This window comes from Rhinoraja longicauda, chromosome 2 (genome assembly GCF_053455715.1).
Source record: "Rhinoraja longicauda isolate Sanriku21f chromosome 2, sRhiLon1.1, whole genome shotgun sequence".
Lineage (NCBI taxonomy): Eukaryota > Metazoa > Chordata > Chondrichthyes > Rajiformes > Arhynchobatidae > Rhinoraja > Rhinoraja longicauda.
In genome coordinates, this window is record NC_135954.1 from 85,226,237 (window position 1) to 85,250,861 (window position 24,625).

The following is a 24,625-nucleotide window of genomic DNA, read 5'->3' on the forward strand; positions in this document are numbered from 1 at the left end:
TCCTGTGACTAATTGTCTGGTTCAGAGATTGGAGTTCAGAGATTTGTTATTGTCAATCAATGATTTGGATGAGAATGTAGGCATAATTAGTAAGTTTGCAGATGACACTAAAATGGATGGTATGGTAGATTGAGAAAGTGGTTATTAATAATTACAGCAATATCTTGATCGGTTTAGCAAAATGGACTGAGGAATTGTTATTGGAATTTAATACAAATAAATGCAAGGTGTTTCATTTTGGGAAGTCAAATCAGAGCTGGACTTTCACAGTGAAAGGCAAGGCCCTGGGGAGTGTTGTAGAGCAGAAGGATCTAGGAGTACAGGTACATAGTTCTTTGAAAGTGGCACCACAGTTAGATAGGATGGTCAAGAAGGCTTTTGGTACATTGGCCTAAATCAGTCAGGGTATTGAGTATAAAGGTTACATTTGGAGTATTATTTTCAGTTTTGATCACCCTGCTATAGGAAAGATGTTGTTAAGTTGGAAATAGTGCAGAAGTGATTTATGAGGATATTGCCAGGATTTAGGGCCTGAGCTGTAGGGAGAGGTTGGGCAGACTAGCCAGGCAGATGAGGTGTGATCTTATAGAGGTATATAAGAACATGAGGAGAATAGACAGGGTAAATGCACAGAGTCTTTTACCCAAAGTAGGGGAGTCAAGAACCAGGGGTCAGTGGTGAGTACCTACCGACGGTGGTCCGAGGAGGGACAAACCACAAACCGGCGACATGGTGTTGGGCGCCCAAGGCTCATCGATGCACCAGAATGGGAATGGACAGAAGAATATATTCAAATAGGAAGGGGATACGGGCAGTTAGGCAGAGCAGAGAGCCATAAGTGTAACTCCAGTGTTCTGAATGTCTGATGCACCACAACTATGTGTATTATAGCAAAAAACAAAGTGTTGGAGGAACTCATCTTGCCAGGCAGCTTTTCTGGAGGGGGGAACGGACAGATGATGTTTCTTATCAGGGCCCTTCTGCAGTCTACAAAATGTCCCCAATCCAAAACATTATCTATTAATCTCTCCACCAGAGCAGACTGAGCCGTTGAGGTCCTCCAGAACTTTGGATTTTGCTACAGTTTCCAGCATCTCCAGTCACTTGTATCTCAATTCATATTACAGATTGTTAATCGGAGTCCGGGTTGGCGGAGCGGCCGATGGAGCCCACGGCTGGGGCCTGGGTCAGCATCATGGAGGCGTGAAGTGGGGCGTCGAAGGCAGTGAGGCCTCGCCGGTGGTGAAGCCTCGCGGGCCAGCACGCGGTCAATGAGAGCGTGGAGGACAACCGTGGTGGGGGGGGGGGGAGGGGAAGAACAATAGACAATGGGGAGGGTGGGAGAACAAATGACAATGGGGACCTGGCATGGGGGAACCACTGTGAGGGGGGGATGGGGGGAAACAAAAGGAGGGGCCAGCGTGCTTTGTAACTTTGTCAGCACCGTAGGGCGCTGCTATTTGAATCCGTTGGGTGTGCAAGCAAAGAATTTCACTGTGCCTAGTCACGTGTGACAATAAAGTATTCCATCCCTATCCATTTCGTTTAGCTTAGCGTAGTTTATTGTCACATTTACCGAGGTACAGTGAAAAGCATTTTTGTTGCATGCTATAAGAAAATGTGGGCATCTACATCTTGCAGGTCAAACCTTTGCGTTTATTATGCCTGGAGAACAACGGCACACTAGACAATTCCTGCACGTTTGTTGGCAAAGCAGACACCCATTCCACTGCTACCACGCAGGTGATGCAAGGATCAGACCAGGTGTCACATTTCAAGTGAATGTAATTGATATCATAATGAAACTACTGGGTATTTCACAGAGATTTCATCATTTGCATCATGATCCATCAAGGAGACTGAATCTTCAGTCGAATAGGATTACTTAAATAATAATTTGTACCTCAAGGAATGATCCGGAAAACAGTCCAACAAAACAATTCCACGTGGCACCAGGTATAGGCACACATGTCGATGATAATCAGATGGTGTCGACCCCAGAAACGTTACCCTATTCTGAGATGCTGCCTGCCCCGCTGAGTTATTCCAGCATTTTGCATCTATCAAGAGAGATAAGGAGGTATAGACATAGACAGACATAGACATAGAAAAAGGTGCAGGAGTAGGCCTTCGAGACAGCACCGCCATTCAATATGATCATCGTTGGTCATCCACAATCAACACCCTTTTCGTGTGTTTTCTCCCCATATCCCTTGAGGGCATGTAGGTGATGGACACTTGGAATCGGATAGGCGAGAATGATAGTCTGGATAACGGAGGAACGGGCAGAAACGCGGAGGGGGGGGGGGGGAGGAAGACAACGTTTCGGGTCGGGACCCTTCTTCAATTCGTACATAAGAAGAAATGTATACAAAATAAATAAATACAAAAGATAGACACAAAATGCTGGAGTAACTCAGCGGGACAGGCAGCATCTCTGGAGAGAAGGAATGGGTGTCGTTTCGGGTCGAGACCCTTCTTCAGACTGGTTAGGTATAAGGAAACGAGAGATATAGACGATGACGAAGAGAGATATCAAGAACGATTAAAGGATATGAAAAAAATTAACGATGATAAAGGAAACAGGCCATTTGTTAGCTATTTGTTAGGTGAAAACGAGAAGCTTGTGCGACCTGGGTGGGGGAGGGATAGAGAGAGAAGCAATATATCAAAAATCGAGTACACTAGATTGCGACGAGGATCCTATTGCGCTCAATCGCCGCAGTTCACTATTATTTCCATCGAATCAATTTTCCTAGATTTATAACAATTGACTGATTAACCGGTTGTAAAATTAGATTTGACTCTATCAGGGAAAGACGGTCTAAACCCCTATTGCTGTCGAGCTCTATTTTGTCCAGCCAGCTTCTTACGCCCCCCCCCCTCCAACCCCATAATACTTCCACCCGTCCCCATTTCCCTTTAATGAAACATGTCTAGGTCCACGCCGCTATTGCTCCCACGACACTGTCTGCTCCCAGGCAAGTGATTCCTTCAGCAGCCCTGAATACGCGAGAGTCAATCCTCAGACATTGCAATAAACGACTGCTCGGACTCTCATGACAGACGCGACTCCCCTGTTCCCCTACCTCGTCCGGTCCAAGTGTTTACACCACCTGTGTCTACTGGAGCTGGTCCGAGAGACAGGAGCCCGCCCGCTACTCCGCAGCCTCCGCCGGGAATGTTAGGTTATCTTTTTTAAAGCTGATAAATAGGGCGAAGGGTGAAGCAGAAACTGACAAGCGAGAAGTGGAAATACCTGCTAGTTTTTGCCACACCTCTTCCCTTTACTTCTGGGATCAGGGGGTATGGAGAAAAGGCAGGTACGGGATACTGAGTTGGATGATCAGCCATGATCATATTGAATGGCGGTGCAGGCTGGAAGGGCCGAATGGCCTACTCCTGCACCTATTTTCTATGTTTCTATGTTTCTATGTTTCTCAGCTTTCTCCACTCTAATCATTTAGACTCCAGCAGGGTCCCTGCCCAAAAGATGGTCTCCCCATTCCCGCCACAGATGCTGCGATATGAATAGGAACGCAATAGGAACAGTCGCCACCTTAGTAATATCAATAACTGCGCATAGGTACGTGTGAACCCCGCAAATAAAGGTGTTTTAATTAAGGCGCAGGGAACTCCCAACGCGGATCAACTGTTGATCAACTATTGAAGTGCTCCAGGTCATGTTTAAATGCTACATTATTACACGTATAATAAGTGATTAGTAGTCAGTCAGAAAAGTGCATAACTCCAAGCTCGTCAGGAAGGCAGGATAGAAGTGAGTACCTGAATTGGTTGATCAATTAAAGTAGAAGATTGGTAAATTGGCCATTTAAGTAATTTAGTGACTGATATAAGCAAGACTTGCACAAGGATAGAAAATTGGTTGACAGACAGAAAGCAAAGAGTGGGGATAAATGGGTCCCTTTCAGAATGACAGGCAGTAACTAATGGGGTACCGCAAGGCTCGGTGCTGGGACCGCAGCTATTTACAACATACATTAATGACTTGGATGAAGGGATTAAAAGTACCATTAGCAAATTTGCAGATGATACAAAGCTGGGTGGTAGTGTGAACTGTGAGGAAGATGCTATGAGGTTGCAGGGTGACTTGGGCAGGTTGTGTGAGTGGGTGGGTGCATGGCAGATGCAGTTTAATGTGGATAAGTGTGAGGTTATCCACTTTGGTGGTAAGAATAGGAAGAATTATCTGAATGGTGTCAAGTTAGGAACAGGGGACGTACAACTAGATCTGGGTGTCCTAGTGCATCAGTCACTGAAAGGAAGCATGCAGGTACAGCAGGCAGTGAAGAAAGCCAATGGAATGTTGGCCTTCCTAACAAGAGGAGTTGAGTATAGGAGCAAAGAGGTCCTTCTGCAGTTGTACAGGGCCCTAGTGAGACCGCACCTGGAGTACTGTGTGCAGTTTTGGTCTCCAAATTTGAGGAAGGATATTCTTGCTATTGAGGGCGTGCAGCGTAGGTTTACTAGGTTAATTCCCGGAATGGCGGGACTATCATATGTTGAAAGACTGGAGCGACTAGGCTTATATACACTGGAATTTAGAAGGATGAGAGGAGATCTTATCGAAACGTATAAGATTATTAAGGGGTTGGACACGTTAGAGGCAGGAAACATGTTCCCAATGTTGGGGGAGTCCAGAACAAGGGGCTACAGTTTAAGAATAAGGGGTAGGCCATTTAGAACTGAGATGAGGAAGAACTTTTTCAGTCAGAGAGTTGTGAATCTGTGGAATTCTCTGCCTCAGAAGGCAGTGGAGGCAAATTCTCTGAATGCATTCAAGAGAGAGCTAGATAGAGCTCTTAAGGATAGCGGAATCAGGGGGTATGGGGAGAAGGCAGGAATGGGGTACTGATTGAGACTGATCAGCCATGATCACATTGAATGGCGGTGCTGGCTCGAAGGGCCGAATGACCTCCTCCTGCACCTATTGTCTATTGTCTATTGATTATGGAGTAATCATTTGTTCCTGGGTAGTGCTAGTACCGCAGGGAATGAACAAAGATCATATTGAGAGGCCGGAGAAAATAGGCGGCGTGGAGAACTGAAGAACGACTGATCGGAGGGAAGGATCAATGAATGGAAGATATCGAAAGTGATTGTTATTTCGAAGTGGGGAGGGGCGGTGAGAGACACAAGAAACTGTAGATGTTTGAACCTTAAAAAAAACACCAAAAAAACGATCTGGAGGGACACATCAGGTCTGGCAGCATCTGTGGAGGGAAATGGAGAGCCAACCTTCCACAGGCTGTCAGGAAGAGGGTCAGAGTCTGGACTGTTCTTCAGACTGGTGGAGTAGAATGCAGCAAGCTGGTAAAGAGAGGTGAGGGGAAGGGCTGGAGCAAACACTAGCAATTGACAAGTGGAATCACTTGCCAGTATTTGCCACACACCTTCCCCTCACCTCTCTTTATCAGCTTTCTCCATTTTAATCCATTAGACTGAAAAAGGGTCCTGACCTGAAACTTCGTCTTTCAAGTAGATGGCGTGATTTTAATGTCCCCCTGATGCTGGAACGGTAGTTGATTCCATGAGGGTAAGCCAGAATGTATAAGGCAAGATGAACTCAATACCTGAAACTTGCATTGCACTTTGTTCGAACAATGTGGGAGGACAAAAACAGAGGGGTAAAATTTGAGTGAGACAGAGAACGAAGATGCCACATGTTTGCCTTACACAATGTGGCGCATAGAACAACAGGAGCAGTGAACAGATTGTGCCAAACAAATAAAAACACACTGCTGGATGAACTCAGTGGATCAGGCAGTGTCTGTGGAGTGAATGGACAGTTGATGTTTTGGGTCGGGACCCTTCCTCAGACTGACGGAGGAGAGTGGAGAAAATTAGTAAAGAGAAGTGAGGGTGTGGAGTGGAGTAAGAACTGGCAATTGACAGGTGGAATTACTTGCCTGAATTACATCAGATGGAAGAAGGATCCCAACCTGAAACGTTGTCTGTCCATTCCTTCCTAACAGATTGAATTTCTCCAGCAGTATGTTTCCTGCTCATGTTTCCAGCATCTGCTCTTTCTTGCATCTTCATGTCAAACATAAAGTGATGCAAGTAACATTGAATGGTTGCAGAAGGGTGCCATTTAGCTCAGTATAATTGCACCTGTCATGGAAACAGTGGGGTGTAGATGCACGATCAGATTATACATGAGAGATGAGACACAAAGTACTGGAGTTGCTCTTCAGGTCAGACAGCATTTCTGAATAATATGGATAGGTGACGTTTCAGGTCAACATTGTAAACTATACATCACATTTCACTTTAGCCAGTCAAGTACTGACATACCATCCAGGTACAAATTCTACATTTTGTAAATATTCCACAACCATCCATCTTCAGATCTGGCATGAACAAATGGAGTATTATGAGTCCTGTTTTATTATTATTATAGTTCAATATGCAAACATATTTCTCGGGGCCTCTGAGTCCGTGCCAACAGCGATTACACTCATTGCAGATTTCTAAAAATTAAAATGTGTTGAATCAAAACATGAGCAGCACACCTCTCAGCTTCTCTCGGAGTTCACTGGATTTGTCGTGGACGTCATGCGCAGCTGGGGCAGCAGGAAAATGAGACAAAGTATTAACATGACAAGGTATTAACATGACAAATGATCACAAGCCTGATCACCACTTAGACTAATTGGAGGTTTTGCAGAGTTGTCGTCCAATTACTCCTTCCAGTGCAGAGAAAAATCCATCAGATATAGCCCATGGAAAAACGCACATGTATTTGAGACGCTAAATGGCACGAAAGCAGGTGTTAAAAGAAGGTGGTGCACACTTTGGCAAATATTGTGAGGTGTATAGCAAGTAAAGGGGCTGTTATTGATGATTGAAAAGCAGATTATGGATGGAATCGTCTCTTGGTGTGGAGAAGGGAAAGGAGTTTTGTTGATTTCACACTGGGCATGTCGTAAGTGGCAGTTGCCGATGTATTTGGCCTTCATTCAGGGAAGACGTTTGATGGTCTAAGTTCTATCCTGGTGGAGGAAACAGGGGAAGATGGAGTTCCTGAATCTGGTGGTACATGTGCTTTGGAGAAGAGTTTGGATGGGATTATGGCGCTGTGTACAGTCTCCACAGATGTTCATCAAACAACAGCATTGCCACAATTCTCTTTAGATTTATTGGCAATGGGAAAATAGCCTCGACCCGCGGCGGGAAGGTCCATACTAAGTGTTGCTGACTGCGCATACTGCCGTGCGGGCCCAACGGAAACGACTTGGGTCCACGCATCGCCTGTGAAAGTTGCTGCACCATCGGACCAGCAAACCAGTGGCACGGAAAACTCGGGGATGAGGACTAATTGAATCGGCACCTTTGATGATTACTATGTGCGTTAGGTTGTGGATATTCTGTGTGGTTGCCTTCTGCTTGAACGCGAAATTTCACTGCAATACCTTTTTACGCCTTAGTTACGAGTAAGCTCTGTGACCAATTATTTTAGAATACTCATCTCATAGTGGGTGAGTACCCGAGCCTTCAGATATTCCTGTTATGTCACTTGAGCAAGGTGCTCAAAAAGTGAATTACATCCAATAGAGGGGTGTCGACCTGATATGTCTTCTTTCCATAGATGCTGCCTGTCCAGCTGAGTTACTCCAGCTTTTTATGTCTATCATTCAATAGGTTGAGTATCTAATCGGCATTTACGTCTGGAGCAGTTATCAAAGCGGCGTGCTTTGGAAAGCCAATGGAATGTTGGCCTTCATAACAAGAGGAGTTGAGTATAGGAGCAAAGAGGTCCTTCTGCAGTTGTACAGGGCCCTAGTGAGACCGCACCTGGAGTACTGTGTGCAGTTTTGGTCTCCAAATTTGAGGAAGGATATTCTTGCTATTGAGGGCATGCAGCGTAGGTTTACTAGGATAATTCCCGGAATGGCGGGACTATCATATGTTGAAAGACTGGAGCGACTAGTCTTGTATACACTGGAATTTAGAAGGATAAGAGGAGATCTTATCGAAACGTATAAGATTGTTAAGGGGTTGGACACGTTAGAGGCAGGAAACATGTTCCCAATGTTGGGGGAGTCCAGAACAAGGGGCCACAGTTTAAGAATAAGGGGTAGGCCATTTAGAACTGAGATGGGGAAGAACTTTTTCAGTCAGAGAGTTGTGAATCTGTGGAATTCTCTGCCTCAGAAGGCAGTGGAGGCAAATTCTCTGAATGCATTAAAGAGAGACCAAATAGAGCTCTTCAGGATAGCGGAGTCAGAGGGGTATGGGGAGAAGGCAGGAACGGGGTAGTGATTGAGAATGATCAGCCATGATCACATTGAATGGCGGTGCTGGCTTGAAGGGCCGAATGGCCTCCTCCTGCGTCTATTGTCTATTGTCTATTGTCTATTGTCTACTGTCTAATCATTTGTTCCTGGGTAGTGCTAGTACTGCAGGGAATGAACAAAGCTCATATTGAGAGGCCGAGAAAATAGGCGGCGTGAAGAACTGAAGAACGACTGATCGGAGGGAAGGATCAATGAATGGGAATGGAAGATATCGAACGTGATTGTTATTTCAAAGTGGGGAGGGGCGGTGAGAGACACAAGAAACTGTAGATGTTTGAACCTTAAACAAAACAAAAAAAACGATCTGGAGGAACACATCAGGTCAGGCAGCATCTGTGGAGGGAAATGGAGAGCCAACCTTCCTCAGGCTGTCAGGAAGAGGGTCAGAGTCTGGACAGTTCTTCAGACTGGTGGAGTAGAATGCAGCAAGCTGGTAAAGAGAGGTGAGGGGAAGGGCTGGAGCAAACACTAGCAATTGACAAGTGGAATCACTTGCCAGTATTTGCCACACACCTTCCCCTCACCTCTCTTTATCAGCTTTCTCCATTTTAATCCATCAGACTGAAAAAGGGTCCTGACCTGAAACTTCGTCTTTCAAATAGATGGCGTGATTTTAATGTCCCCCTGATGCCGGAACGGTGGTTGATTCCTTGAGGGTAATCCAGAATGTATAAGGCAAGATGAACTCGATTCCTAAAACTTGCATTGCACTTTGTTTGAACAATGTGGGAGGACAAAAACAGAGGGGTAAAATGTGAGTGAGACAGAGAACGAAGATGCCACATGTTTGCCTTACACAATAGACAATAGACAATCGACAATAGGTGCAGGAGTAGGCCATTCAGCCCTTCGAGCCAGCACCGCCATTCAATGCGATCATGGCTGATCACTCTCAATCAGTACCCCGTTCCTGCCTTCTCCCCATACCCCCTCACTCCACTATCCTTAAGAGCTCTATCCAGCTCTCTCTTGAAAGCATCCAACGAACTGGCCTCCACTGCCTTCTGAGGCAGAGAATTCCACACCTTCACCACCCTCTGACTGAAAAAGTTCTTCCTCATCTCCGTTCTAAATGGCCTACCCCTTATTCTTAAACTGTGGCCCCTTGTTCTGGACTCCCCCAACATTGGGAACATGTTATCTGCCTCTAATGTGTCCAATCCCCTAATTATCTTATATGTTTCAATAAGATCCCCCCTCATCCTTCTAAATTCCAGTGTATACAAGCCCAATCGCTCCAGCCTTTCAACATACGACAGTCCCGCCATTCCGGGAATTAACCTAGTGAACCTACGCTGCCCGCCCTCCATAGCAAGAATATCCTTCCTCAAATTTGGAGACCAAAACTGCACACAGTACTCCAGGTGCGGTCTCACCAGGGCCCGGTACAACTGTAGAAGGACCTCTTTGCTCCTATACTCAACTCCTCTTGTTACGAAGGCCAACATTCCATTGGCTTTCTTCACTGCCTGCTGTACCTGCATGCTTCCTTTCATTGACTGATGCACTAGGACACCCAGATCTCGTTGAACTACCCCTCCTCCTAACTTGACACCATTCAGATAATAATCTGACTTTCTATTCTTGCTTCCAAAGTGAATAACCTCACACTTATCTACATTAAACTGCATCTGCCATGTATCCGCCCACTCACACAACCTGTCCAAGTCACCCTGCAGCCTTATTGCATCTTCCTCACAATTCACACTACCCCCAACTTAGTATCATCTGCAAATTTGCTAATGGTACTTTTAATCCCTTCGTCTAAGTCATTAATGTATATCGTAAATAGCTGGGGTCCCAGCACCGAACCTTGCGGTACCCCACTGGTCACTGCCTGCCATTCCGAAAGGGACCCATTTATCCCCACTCTTTGCTTTCTGTCTGTCAACCAATTTTCTATCCATGTCAGTACCCTACCCCCAATACCATGTGCCCTAATTTTGCCCACTAATCACCTATGTGGGACCTTGTCGAAGGCTTTCTGAAAGTCGAGGTACACCACATCCACTGACTCTCCCTTGTCAATTTTCCTAGTTACATCCTCAAAAAATTCCAGTAGATTTGTCAAGCATGATTTCCCCTTCGTAAATCCATGCTGACTCGGAATGATCCCGTTACTGCTATCCAAATGCTCAGCAATTTCGTCTTTTATAATTGACTCCAGCATCTTCCCCACCACTGATGTCAGACTAACTGGTCTATAATTACCCGTTTTCTCTCTCCCTCCTTTCTTAAAAAGTGGGATAACATTTGCTATCCTCCAATCCACAGGAACTGATCCTGAATCTATAGAACATTGAAAAATGATCTCCAATGCTTCCACTATTTCTAGAGCCACCTCCTTAAGTACTCTGGGATGCAGACCATCAGGCCCTGGGGATTTATCAGCCTTCAGTCCCATCAGTCTACCCAAAACCATTTCCTGCCTAATGTGGATTTCCTTCAGTTCCTCCATCACCCTAGGTTCTCCGGCCCCTAGAACATTTGGGAGATTGTGTGTATCTTCCTCAGTGAAGACAGATCCAAAGTAACGGTTTAACTCGTCTGCCATTTCTTTGTTCCCCATAATAAATTCCCCTGCTTCTGTCTTCAAGGGACCCACATTTGCCTTGACTATTTTTTTCCTCTTCACGTACCTAAAAAAACTTTTGCTATCCTCCTTTATATTATTGGCTAGTTTACCCTCGTACCTCATCTTTTCTCCCCGTATTGCCTTTTTAGTTAACTTTTGTTGCTCTTTAAAAGAGTCCCAATCCCCTGTCTTCCCACTCTTCTTTGCTATGTTATACTTCCTCTCCTTAATTTTTATGCTGTCCCTGACTTCCCTCGTCAGCCACAGGTGTCTCTTACTCCCCTTAGAGTCTTTCCACCTCTTTGGAATAAATTGATCCTGCAACCTCTGCATTATTCCCAGGAATACCTGCCATTGCTGTTCTACCGTCTTCCCTGCTAGGGCCTCCTTCCAATCAATTTTGGCCAGCTCCTGCCTCATGCCTCTGTAATCCCCTTTGCTATACTGTAATACCGACACTTCCGATTTTCCCTTCTGCCTTTCCATTTGCAGAGTAAAACTTATCATGTTGTGATCACTGCCTCCTAATGGCTCTTTTACCTCTAGTCCCCTTATCAGATCAGGATCATTACACAACACTAAATCCAGAATTGCCTTCTCCCTGGTAGGCTCCAGTACAAGCTGTTCTAAGAATCCATCTCGAAGGCACTCTACAAACTCTCTTTCCTGGGGTTCATTTCCAACCTGATTTTCCCAGTCTACCTGCATGTTGAAATCTCCCATAACCACCGTAGCATTAGATTTTTGACACGCCAATTTTATCTCCTGATTCAACTTGCACCCTATGTGGCGCATAGAACAACAGGAGCAGTGAACAGATTGTGCCAAACAAATAAAAACGCACTGCTGGATGAACTCAGTGGATCAGGCAGTGTCTGTGGAGTGAATGGACAGTTGATGTTTTGGGTCGGGACCCTTCCTCAGACTGACGGAGGAGAGTGGAGAAAATTAGTAAAGAGAAGTGAGGGTGTGGAGTGGAGTAAGAACTGGCAATTGACAGGTGGAATTACTTGCCTGAATTACATCAGATGGAAGAAGGATCCCAACCTGAAACGTTGTCTGTCCATTCCTTCCTAACAGATTGAATTTCTCCAGCAGTATGTTTCCTGCTCATGTTTCCAGCATTTGCTCTTTCTTGCATCTTCATGTCAAACAGAAAGTGATGCAAGTAACATTGAATGGTTGCAGAAGGGTGCCATTTAGCTCAGTATAATTGCACCTGTCATGGAAACAGTGGGGTGTAGATGCACGATCAGATTTTACATGAGAGATGAGACACAAAGTACTGGAGTTGCTCTGCAGGTCAGACAGCATTTCTGAATAATATGGATAGGTGACGTTTCAGGTCAACATTGTAAACTATATATCACATTTCACTTTAGCCAGTCAAGTACTGACATACCATCCAGGTACAAATTCTACATTTTGTAAATATTCCACAACCATCCATCTTCAGATCTGGCATGAACAAATGGAGTATTATGAGTCAATAGACAATAGACAATAGGTGCAGGAGTAGGCCATTCAGCCCTTCGAGCCAGCACCGCCATTCAATGCGATCATGGCTGATCACTCTCAATCAGTACCCCGTTCCTGCCTTCTCCCCATACCCCCTCACTCCGCTATCCTTAAGAGCTCTATCCAGCTCTCTCTTGAAAGCATCCAACGAACTGGCCTCCACTGCCTTCTGAGGCAGAGAATTCCACACCTTCACCACTCTTTGACTGAAAAAGTTCTTCCTCATCTCCGTTCTAAATGGCCTACCCATTATTCTTAAACTGTGGACCCTTGTTCTGGACTCCCCCAACATTGGGAACATGTTTCTTGCCTCTAATGTGTCCAATCCCCTAATTATCTTATATGTTTCAATAAGATCCCCCCTCATCCTTCTAAATTCCAGTGTATACAAGCCCAATCGCTCCAGCCTTTCAACATACGACAGTCCCGCCATTCCGGGAATTAACCTAGTGAACCTACGCTGCATGCCCTCCATAGCAAGAATATCCTTCCTCAAATTTGGAGACCAAAACTGCACACAGTACTCCAGGTGCGGTCTCACCAGGGCCCGGTACAACTGTAGAAGGACCTCTTTGCTCCTATACTCCACTCCTCTTGTTATGAAGGCCAACATTCCATTGGCTTTCTTCACTGCCTGCTGTACCTGCATGCTTCCTTTCATTGACTGATGCACTAGGACACCCAGATCTCGTTGAACTCCCCCTCCTCCTAACTCCTCCTGTTTTATTATTATTATAGTTCAATATGCAAACATATTTCTCGGGGCCTCTGAGTCCGTGCCAACAGCGATTACACTCATTGCAGATTTCTGAAAATTAAAATGTGTTGAATCAAAACATGAGCTGCACACCTCTCAGCTTCTCTCGGAGTTCACTGGATTTGTCGTGGACGTCATGCGCAGCTGGGGCAGCAGGAAAATGAGACAAAGTATTAACATGACAAGGTATTAACATGACAAATGATCACGAGCCTGATCACCACTTAGACTAATTGGAGGTTTTGCAGAGTTGTCGTCCAATTACTCCTTCCAGTGCAGAGAAAAATCCATCAGATATAGCCCATGGAAAAACGCACATGTATTTGAGACGCTAAATGGCACGAAAGCAGGTGTTAAAAGAAGGTGGTGCACACTTTGGCAAATATTGTGAGGTGTATAGCAAGTAAAGGGGCTGTTATTGATGATTGAAAAGCAGATTATGGAGGGAATCGTCTCTTGGTGTGGAGAAGGGAAAGGAGTTTTGGATGGGATTATGGCGCTGTGTACAGTCTCCACAGATGTTCATCAAACAACAGCATTGCCACAATTCTCTTTAGATTTATTGGCAATGGAAAAATTGCCTCGACCCGCGGCGGGAAGGTCCATACTAAGTGTTGCTGACTGCGCATACTGCCGTGCGGGCCCAATGGAAACCGACTTGGGTCCACGCATCGCCTGTGAAAGTTGCTGCACCTCCGGACCAGCAAACCAGTGGCACGGAAAACTCGGGGATAAGGACTAATTTAATCGGCATCTTTGGTGATTACTATGTGCGTAAGGTTGTGGATATTCTGTGTGGTTGCCTTCTGCTTGAACGCGAAATTTCACTGCAATACCTTTTTACGCCTTAGTTACGAGTAAACTCTGTGACCAATTCCTTTAGAATACTCATCTCATAGTGGGTGAGTACCCGAGCCTTCAGATATTCCTGTTATGTCACTTGAAGCAAGTGTTCTGCTAGAGCAAGGTGCTCAAAAAGTGAATTACATTCAATAGAGGGGTCTGGACCTGAAATGTCTTCTTTCCATAGATACTGCCTGTCCAGCTGAGTTACCCCAGTTTTTTATGTCTATCATTCAATAGGTTGAGTATCTAATCGGCATTTACGTCTGGAGTTGTTATCAAAGCAGCGTGCCTTTGTAGTTTTCTACAAAATTCCACATTATGATTTCCTGATTCCATTGACTAGCCTCGAAGATTCGTTAATAATTGTTTTTAAGTGATATATGTGAATTAATTTCCTTTAGGAGTTTGTCTACTGTCCTCACTAATTCCTGATTATTTAGTTGTTTGTCCTGCAGCCTCCTCGCATTTTGGTTTGGTTTGGCACAAATGGTCCGTTGGAATCATTTGTTGTCCATACCTGACACTTGTGATATCCAGTGTAATTAAGAATGTCTACAAAGAAGTATGATTACATCGGAACAATTTTTCCTAAGGAACACCAAATCTCAAAATCAACATGTCAAAATCTTGCACAAAATCTTTTAAACTTCTGGAAAAGAAAAACATTTATGTTCGCAAAACAACTTTTAAGATTTAGACATCGAAAATATGTCCAGATTTTGCCTTTCGTGACCCATCTCTGGTTTCTACTTGATATTTTGGCAAAGATTTAGATTAAAAAATCATTGAGAATGAATTCATACCTCGTCAGTGTAAAGAGTTGCACACTAATTAAATATGCTAATTATGCTAATCAGCCGAGGGCTCTGTCGATCCGCGAGACCCCGCCCTGGCCTGCCCCGGTCCCGGCTTCTCCGTGGCTTTCCGGGAGCTCAGAGAATTCTGAACATGCACTGCAGGGTTTTCCAGGATTTACTGCAGAGATATTCTGTTTGGGTTGATATGAAAACTAAATTGGACAGAGAACTTCTTAATCTGTGAATTTGCGTTCTTAAATTGGTATCGGTGAATGCACTCTTTATTGAAAATATTCATTCAAGGGATGTGAGCATCACCAGGCTGTGCCAGCATTGAATTACTCATCTCTAGATGTTCTTGAGAAGGTGCAGGTGAGCTGCCTTCTTGAATGGCTGCAATCCTTGTGTTGTTCGTGAGTGAGTGAGTTCCAGGACTTTGACCCATCAACAGTGAAGGAAGTGGGGATGGTGTCTGGCGAGCAGGGCAACTTCCAGGTGGTGGCGTCCACATACTTTGGCTGCCCTCGTCCCTCTTATGGATTTGGAAGGTGCCTTCTCAAGTGTTTCAATGACTTGCTCCAGAGCATCCTGTAAATGGTGCAAACTGCTGACACGATGAAGAAATATGAGATGCTGTCTGTCCCGCTGAATTACTCCAGCTGTATGTGTCTAACACCTGGATTCCACTTGGCCAGTACAGCATCCAGGTCTCTCTCCCAAATCAATTTCAAAGGAAGAAATAATAAAAAACACACAGGGCAAAACAAAACTCTATGGTTTCCCTTCTCCTTCCTTAGAACCTTAAAAAAAACCTGGAAAAATTGGAATAAACAAAGCTCCCTCAGAGAGAATGATGACTCTGAAGCGAATCATAATTGCCAAACATTACTTCATTTTATTAGAGTTAAAACTTTTATAGTGATTCATAGAAAGATTCATGATAAATTATTACACAAATTTTAAAAAACCCAATTTCATTGGAATTTTATCACAGATTGAAAGCAATATATAATTTTATCTTTACAGAAATAAGCAATTAAAATAATGTTGGAAATATTTCATTAATATATAAAGCTGCTGGCTCTCAATTAAAAAAAATCTCACAAGACCAATATGGAGGAGGCACATCAAGAGCACCGAATGTGTCTTGGAGAAGACACATGAGTGAAACTTGTGTTTTTGGACATGCAGGAAACATGGTGGAGTTCCCCAGGGGTTGGTGCTGAGACCAATGCCTTTCATAAAAGAATTAATGACTTGGATTAAGGAGCAAAGGGCACTATTTCCAAATATGCAGATGACAAAAAAATTGGAGATGTAGTGCACTGTGAGGAGGATAGTAATAGATGTCAAGAAGATTTGGACAGGCTGGTAGAAGGGCAAATAAGTATCAAGTTAAATTTCATGCTCAAAAAATTGTACACTTGTTGAAAGATTAAGAGACAACATAAATTAGAGGACAGAATTCTAAAAAGGGTGCAAGAACTGAGGATTTGGCAACATACTTGCACAACAAAGGTGAAAGTTGTGGGGAATGTTGAGAATGAGGTAAATAAATTATGACCCTGGACTTTATGTCTAAATACAGAACACATAAAAAGAGGGGGTAACGGAGAACCTTCATGAAACACTGTTTTATCCACAATTGGAGTGTTACATCAAGTGAAATGGGTAAAGGCTTGAGCAGCGGTACAGAAGTGATTTACCAAATAATTCCAGGGATGGGCGACTAATTACATTGATAGAATGGAGAAGCTGAGGCTATTCTTATTGTAATATGAGGGTACAACAGGATCGCATTAAGATATTTAAAATCATGAATGGTACAGACAGAGCAGATAGAGGAAATCAGTTCCCATTGGTGAGGCATAGAATTATGATTTGCAAATTTACCCAAAAATGATGAAGAGAAATCTTTTGAAACAAGAGTGCACAGCATTTGTATTCCACTGTCCCAGGTAACAATGGAGGGAAATTCAACTTTTGCATTCAAAAAGGAGCTGAATAAATATCTAAAAGCATGATGGACAAAGATCTAGGAGAAAGAGAGCTAGGAGAAAAACTTAAAAGTAGGACCTCAAAGGTAATAATCTCTGGATTATTACCAGTGCCACGTGCTAGTCAGAGTAGGAATAGGAGGATAGTTCAGATGAATACGTGGCTTGAAAAATGGTGCAAGGGGGAGGGATTCAAAATTTTAGGACATTGGAACCAGTTCTGGGAGAGGTGGGACCAGTACAAACAGGACGGTCTGCACCTGAGCTGGAATGGAACCAATGTCCTAGGGGGAGTGTTTGCTAGTGCTGTCGGGGAGGATTTAAACTAATGTGGCAGGGGGATGGGAGCAGGAGCAGAGAGACAGAGGGGTGTAAAATGAGGGTAGAAGCAACAGGTAGCAAGGTGAAAAGTAAAAGTGGCAGGCAGACAAATCCAGGGCAAAAATCAAAAAGGGCCACTTTTCAACATAATTGTATAAGGGGTAAGAGAGTTGTAAAAACAAGCCTGAAGGCTTTGTGTCTCAATGCAAGGAGTATACGTAATAAGGTGGATGAATTAAATGTGGAGATAGTTATTAATGATTATGATATAGTTGGGATTACGGAGACATGGCTCCAGGGTGACCAAGGCTGGGAGCTCAACATCCAGGGATATTCTATATTCAGGCGGGATAGACAGAAAGGAAAAGGAGGTGGGGTAGCGTTACTGGTTAGAGAGGAGATTAAAGCAGTGGAAAGGAAGGACATTAGCTTGGAGGAAGTGGAATCGATATGGGTAGAGCTACGAAACACTAAGGGGCAGAAAACGCTAGTGAGAGTTGTGTACAGGCCACCTAACAGCAGTAGTGAGGTTGGGGATGGCATCAAGCAGGAAATTAGAAATGCGTGCACTAAAGGTGCAGCAGTTATAATGGGTGACTTCAATCTACATATAGATTGGGTGAACCAAACTGGCAGGGGTGCTGAGGAAGAGGATTTCTTGGAATGTTTGAGAGATGGTTTTCTAAACCAACATGTCGAGGAACCAACGAGAGAACAGGCCATTCTAGACTGGGTATTGAGTAATGAGGAAGGGTTAGTTAGCGGTCTTGTTGTGCGAGGCCCCTTGGGCAAGAGTGATCATAATATGGTAGAGTCCTTCATTAGGATGGAGAGTGACAAAGTCGATACAGAAACAAGTGTTCTGAACTTAAAGAAAGGTAACTTTGAGGGTATGAGGCGTGAATTGTCCAAGATAGACTGGCGATTGATGCTGAAAGGGTTGACGGTGGACATGCAATGGAAGGCATTTAAAGGTCGCATGGATGAACTACAACAAGTGTTCATCCCAGTTTGGCAAAAGAATAAACCAGGAAAAGTAATGCATCCGTGGCTAACAAGGGATATCAAGGATATTATTAAAACAAAAGATGAGGCATACAGATTAGCCAGAAAAAGTAGCATACCATAGGACTGGGAGAAATTCAGAATCCAGCAGAGGAGGACAAAGGGCTTAATTAGGAAAGGGAAAATAGATTATGAGGGGAAAACTGGCAAGGAACATAAAAACTGACTGTAAAAGCTTTTATAGATATGTCAAGAGAAAAAGATTAGTTAAGACAAATGTAGGTCCCTTGCAGTCGGAAACAGGTGAATTGATCATAGGGAACAAGGAGATGGCAGACCAATTGAACAAATACTTTGGTTCTGTCTTCACTAAGGAAGACATAAACCGTCTGCCGGAAATAGCGGGGGACCGGGGGTCTAATGAGATGGAGGAACTGAGGGAAATCCAGGTTAGTCGGGAAGTGGTGTTAGGTAAATTAAATGGATTAAAGGCAGATAAATCCCCAGGGCCAGATAGGCTGCATCCCAGAGTGCTTAAGGAAGTAGCCTCAGAAATAGTGGATGCATTAGTGATAATTTTTCAAAACTCTTTAGATTCTGGAGTAGTTCCTGAGGACTGGAGGGTAGCTAATGTAACCCCACTTTTTAAAAAGGGAGGGAGAGAGAAAACAGGGAATTATAGACCAGTTAGCCTAACATCGGTAGTGGGGAAAATGCTAGAGTCAGTTATTAAAGATGTGATAGCATCACATTTGGAAAGTGGTGAAATCATCGGACAAAGTCAGCATGGATTTACCAAAGGCAAATCATGTCTGACGAATCTTATAGAATTTTTCGAGGATGTAACTAGTAGAGTGGATAAGGGAGAACCAGTCGATGTGTTATATCTGGACTTTCAGAAGGCCTTCGACAAGGTCCCACATAGGAGATTGGTGTACAAACTTAAAGCACACGGTATTGAGAGTTCAGTGTTGAGGTGGATAGAAAATTGGTTGGCGGACAGGAAGCAAAGAGTAGGAATAAACGGGTCCTTTTCGGAATGGCAGGCAGTGACTAGTAGGGTACCGCAAGGCTCAGTGCTGGGACCCCAGTTATTTACAGTGTATATTAATGATTTGGACGAGGGAATTGAATGCAACATCTCTAAGTATGCGGATGACATGAAGCTGGGTGGCAGTGTTAGCTGCGAGGAGGATGCTAGGAGGCTGCAGAGTGACGGATAGATTAGGCGAGTGGGCAAATGCATGGCAGATGCAATATAATGTGGATAAATGTGAGGTTATCCACTTTGGCGGCAAGAACAGGAAAGCAGAGTATTACCTGAATGGTGACCGATTGGGAGAAGGGGAGATGCAACGTGACCTGGGTGTCATGGTGCACCAGTCATTGAAAGCAAGCATGCAGGTGCAGCAGGCAGCGAAGAAAGCGAATGGTATGTTGGCATTCATAGCAAGAGGATTTGAGTTTAGGAGCAGGGAGGTTCTGCTGCAGTTGTACAGGGCCTTGGTGAGACCGCACCTGAAGTATTGTGTGCAGTTTTGGTCTCCTAACCTGAGGAAAGATGTTCTTGCCTTAGAGGGAGTACAGAGAAGGTTCACCAGATTGATCCCTGGGATGGCGGGACTTTCATATGAGGAAAAACTGGATAGACTGGGCTTGTACTCGCTGGAATTTAGAAGACTGAGGGGGGATCTTATAGAAACATATAAAATTCTTAAGGGGTTGGAGAGGCTAGATGCGGGAAGATTGTTCCCGATGTTGGGGGAGTCCAGAACCAGGGGTCACAGCTTAAGGATAAGGAGGAAGTCTTTTAGGACCGAGATGAGAAAACATTTCTTCACACAGAGAGTGGTGAGTCTGTGGAATTCTCTGCCACAGAAGGTAGTTGAGGCCAGTTCATTGGCTATATTTAAGAGAGAGTTAGATGTGGCCCTTTTTGCTAAAGGGATCAGGGGGTATGGAGAGAAGGCAGGTACATGCTACTGAGCTGGATGATCAGCCATGATCATATTGAATGGCGGTGCAGGCTCGAAGGGCCGAATGGCCTACTCCTGCACCTATTTTCTATGTTTCTATGTTTCTATCTTGGATTTGGACTAACTGGAGAGATGGTATGATTTATCCAAACAAAAGGTCTCTTCTTTAAGGATTCTGCATGAACAAAAAATTATTCATTGTGTTTATTTTAAATCTGATTTCAGCACAGGTCTGCCAAGAGCCATTCAATGGTGTGTAGGAAGGAACTGCAGATGCTGGAATACACTGGAGTACACTGAAGATAGACACCAAATGCTGGAGTAACTCAGCGGGACAGGCAGCATCTCTGCAGAGAAGGAATGGGTTTTGGTTTGAGACCCTTCTTCAGACTGAGTCAGGGGAAATGGAATCTCCAGATATGGAAAGGTAAGGTGTGAAAATGACAGATCAAAGCAGACGATGATAAGGAAATATAGAAAGTAGACACAAAATGCTGGAGTAACTCAGCGGGTCAGGCAGCATCTCACGAGAGAAGGAATGGGTGACGTTTCGAGTCGAGACCTTTTTTCAGACTGAAAATTCAAATATTTTATCAGAACTTATGTGGTGCACTTGTACAAAATGCTCCCTTTTACCCATGAGGTTTGAAAACTCAGTATTAATTTTCCACTTCAGCCATCTATTTACATAGCGATTCAAAGGCAGAGGGTACATATAGGTCCAGTACCAATTTTCCGGCTGCCGGTCTCTAATCTGGACAGAAGTCCCACAAAAATGTGGTGCTAAGGCCGAGTGAGGCTGTCCACTTTAAACAGGATTATTCGTCTTGTCTTGGCTTGTTGATACTGCACCAACCACCGCTGTTGGGCTATAAACGTGCAATCCCTCATGCATGCAGTTGCAGATTTAAAATTTAGTGTTTGCAAGCAACAGTTTAAAAGATTTACTATCAGCAGCCGATTTTATATGGGGTGGCAAAGGATTCCAAACAGGGATGGTTCTGGGGTACAGTCTTTGTTGGTCTGGATGTTTATATAATTCAAGGATTGGTTTAGATTGCTTTTGGTGCAAAGGAATCACTTAAGTATTCGGGTATAGTCAATGGTAAGACCCAAATGGTGTGTTGAATTTACCCCAGGAAAGCCAGGGCTTCGGCATTTCAGCTCAGCTGGAGCCGGCAGATCTGTTCCCACAGCCAACTTCCGCGGCCGTTCAGCAGGTTGTTTTTACCAGCTGCGGCCGGGGTTCTGGAACTCTGACCCGGCTGGAACCAGCTGTTCAGATTGCCGGTATTTAGGCCCCACTCCCCCCCCCCCCTGCCCTCGTGACCTCTGTTGGTCTGGCAAAATGCAGAATACGTCAAGGCTCTGGAACCAAGGGTCCCGGAAAATTGGTAGTGAACCTATACTAAAAAATGTATCATCAATAAATGCTGTAACCATGGATTTGTTTACTTTATCCAAACCAAGTAAACAAGTTTACGTGGCACAAGATATTCAACAATATATTTATATAAATGTACAATACTCAATTCTTGCCATTGTATTTCCCCGCCTTAGTCCTTTGCAAAGAAAGATTCCATTCTAAATCTAGATACCTAATTGGTATAATTTAAAGGCAGAAAAAAAATAGTTTATGATTTAGTAGTCATAAAGATATAATGCTGTTGGGCTGTTGCTGAAAGAATGCAGCAAATCTAAAAATAAACCAGTCCCTTCTTATCCTCATTTAAACATCAGTGTAGACATGACTTCGTAGTTCCAATGGAGTCATGAATGAACTACACACAAATTTTATTTATCTTGATACAAATTTCATTGTGTGTTTTTCAATTTGGTACTAAAAGAAAGAAAAATCCCACTAATATCCATATGTGATTATTTCCAAGCATGCCATATCATTACTTCTGTTGCTGTGTTGTCCAGTGTAATTTGCACAAAAAGTTAATCTCCAAAACATTTTTGATGACCATTCATTTCCAACGATTTGAACAGAAGTTTCACAGAATTCTATGTCTACTTCAATTCCTTTGCTGCAGACTCTGGATAATATCTATACTTGTAGCCGTATGGTCGGAGATGATAAGTCAAGTACTCTAAAAGATACATGTTCACAGGATCAATATAGTGGAATGCCACTGTCAGATCAGAACAACATCCAGGCCCCTAAAGAGAAAATAAACTGCATTAAAGAAACATCCAAATTTATGCAAGTCTCGTGCCAAGTACAGTCGATCCCCACATTATTCCCTTAAGAATTATGAATTATGGATTTTGGGTGATTTCCACTTTGTATTTCATAGAACACAAAGTGCTGGAGTAACTCAGTGGGTCAGGCAGCATTTCTGGAGAACATGGATAGGTGACATATTGGGTCAGTGCAAGGGAGGAGGTGCATGTAAACCATTGCCTCACCTGGAACCACTGGTGAGATCCCCAAATGGATGCGAGAGAAGTTGTGTAGGGAGACTTGTTCTTCCTGCAATTGCAGTGGAACATGCGTGAGAGATGTGTGTGGAGGAGGATGAGCATACCAGGGAGTTGTGGAGAGAGAGGACTCCGTGGAAAGGAGGAGAGAAAGATGTGTCTGCTGGTGGGATTGCATAGATGCTGGTGGACATGTCAGAGAATGATGTGTTGGATGCGGAGGCTGTTGTGGTGAAGAGTGAGGAGCAGAGGAACTCCATCCCTGTTCTGCCTCAGGAGTGAGGGGTGAAAGAACAGAACAGCTGGGAATGGAGGACACATAGATGAGGAATTCTTCCCCAACTGCGTGGGCCGGGGGTGGGGGAGGGGGGGGGGGATTTCCTCATGATCGTGTGGTTTTAAACTAAATAGGGGGGGTGTCAAAGGGTATGGTTAAGGATGGAGTTAATGGGAAAGAGAGTAAAGGGAGAGATAATGACCCCAGAATTAACAGGAAAGAAAGCTCACAAAGGGATAGGAGAGTATGGCCAAGTGTAATAGGAATCGATGTGAAAGGTGAGATGAGTAAGGAATTACAAGTATTGTATATGAATACGCGAAGTATAAGAAGTAAAGTAGATGAGCTTGAGGCTCAGTTAGAGATTGGTAGATATGACATTATGGGGATTACAGAGACGTGGCTGCTGGAGGATCGGGCCTGGGAACTTAATATTCAGGGTTATACATCCTATCGAAAGGATAGGCAGGTGGGCAGAGGCGGTGGGTAGCTCTGTAGGTGAGGGACGAAATTCAGTCCCTTGCGATGGGCGACATAGGGACTGACGAGGTAGAGTTACTGTGGATAGAGTTGAGGAATTGTAAAAGTTTGTAGACACTAATTGGTGTTATCTACAGACCCCCAAATAGTAGCCCATATGTAGGGTGTAAGTTGCAGCAAGAGTTAAAACTGGCATATAACAAAGGTAATGCCACTGTGGTGATGGGGGATTTCAATATGCAGGTAGACTGGGAAAATCAGTTTGGTTCTGGACCCCCAAAAAGCGAGTTTGTAGAGTGCCTCTGCGATGGATTCTTAGAGCAGCTTGTAATGGAGCCTACCAGAGAAAAAGCAATTCTGGATTTAGTGTTGTCCAATGAACCAGATTTCATAAGAGAACTCGAGATAAAGGAATCGCTTGGATCATAATATGAATAGTTTAAATCTGCAATTTGAGAAGGAGGTTAAATTGGAAGTGTCAGTGTCGCAGGTGAACAAAGGGGACTATGAAGGCATGAGAGAGGAGCTGGCCAAGATCGACTGGAAAGGGATCCTAGCAGGAATGACGGTGGAACGGCAATTGCAGGAATTTCTGGGCATAATCCGGAAGATGCAGGATCATTTCATTCCAAAGAGGAAGAAAGATTCTAAGGGGAGTAGGAAGCAACCATGGCTGACAAGGGAAATTAGGGATGGAATAAAACTAAAAGAAAAGAGGTATAACACAGCAAAGAGTAGCAGCAAGCCAGAGGAGTGGGAAACTTTCATAGGACAACAGAAGGTAACAAAACGGGCAATACAGGCTGAAAAGATGAAGTAGGAGGAGAAGCTGGCGAAGAATATAAAGAAGGACAGTAAAAGCTTCTTTGGATATGTTAAGAGAAAAAGAGTAGCATGGTGAAATGTGGGTCCCTTGAAGGCAGACACGGGTGAAATTGTTATGGGTAACAAGGAAATGGCAGAAGAGTTGAACAGATACTTCAGATCTGTCTTCACTAAGGAAGACACAAACAATCTCCCACATGTACTAGAGGACAGAGGATCTAGGGGGATAGAGGAACTGAAATTTGCATTAGGCAAGAAATAGTATTGGGTAGACCAATGGGACTGAAGGTTGATGAATCCCCTGGGCCTGAAGGTCTGCATCCCAGGGTACTCAGGGAGGTGGTTCTAGAAATAGTGGACGCATTGGAGATCATTTTCCCATGTTCAATAGATTCAGAAACAGTTCCTGTGGATTGGAGGATAGCTACTGTTACCCCACTTTTCAAGAAAGGAGCGAGAGAGAGAGAGAACGGGGAATTACAGACCAGTTAGCCTGACATCGG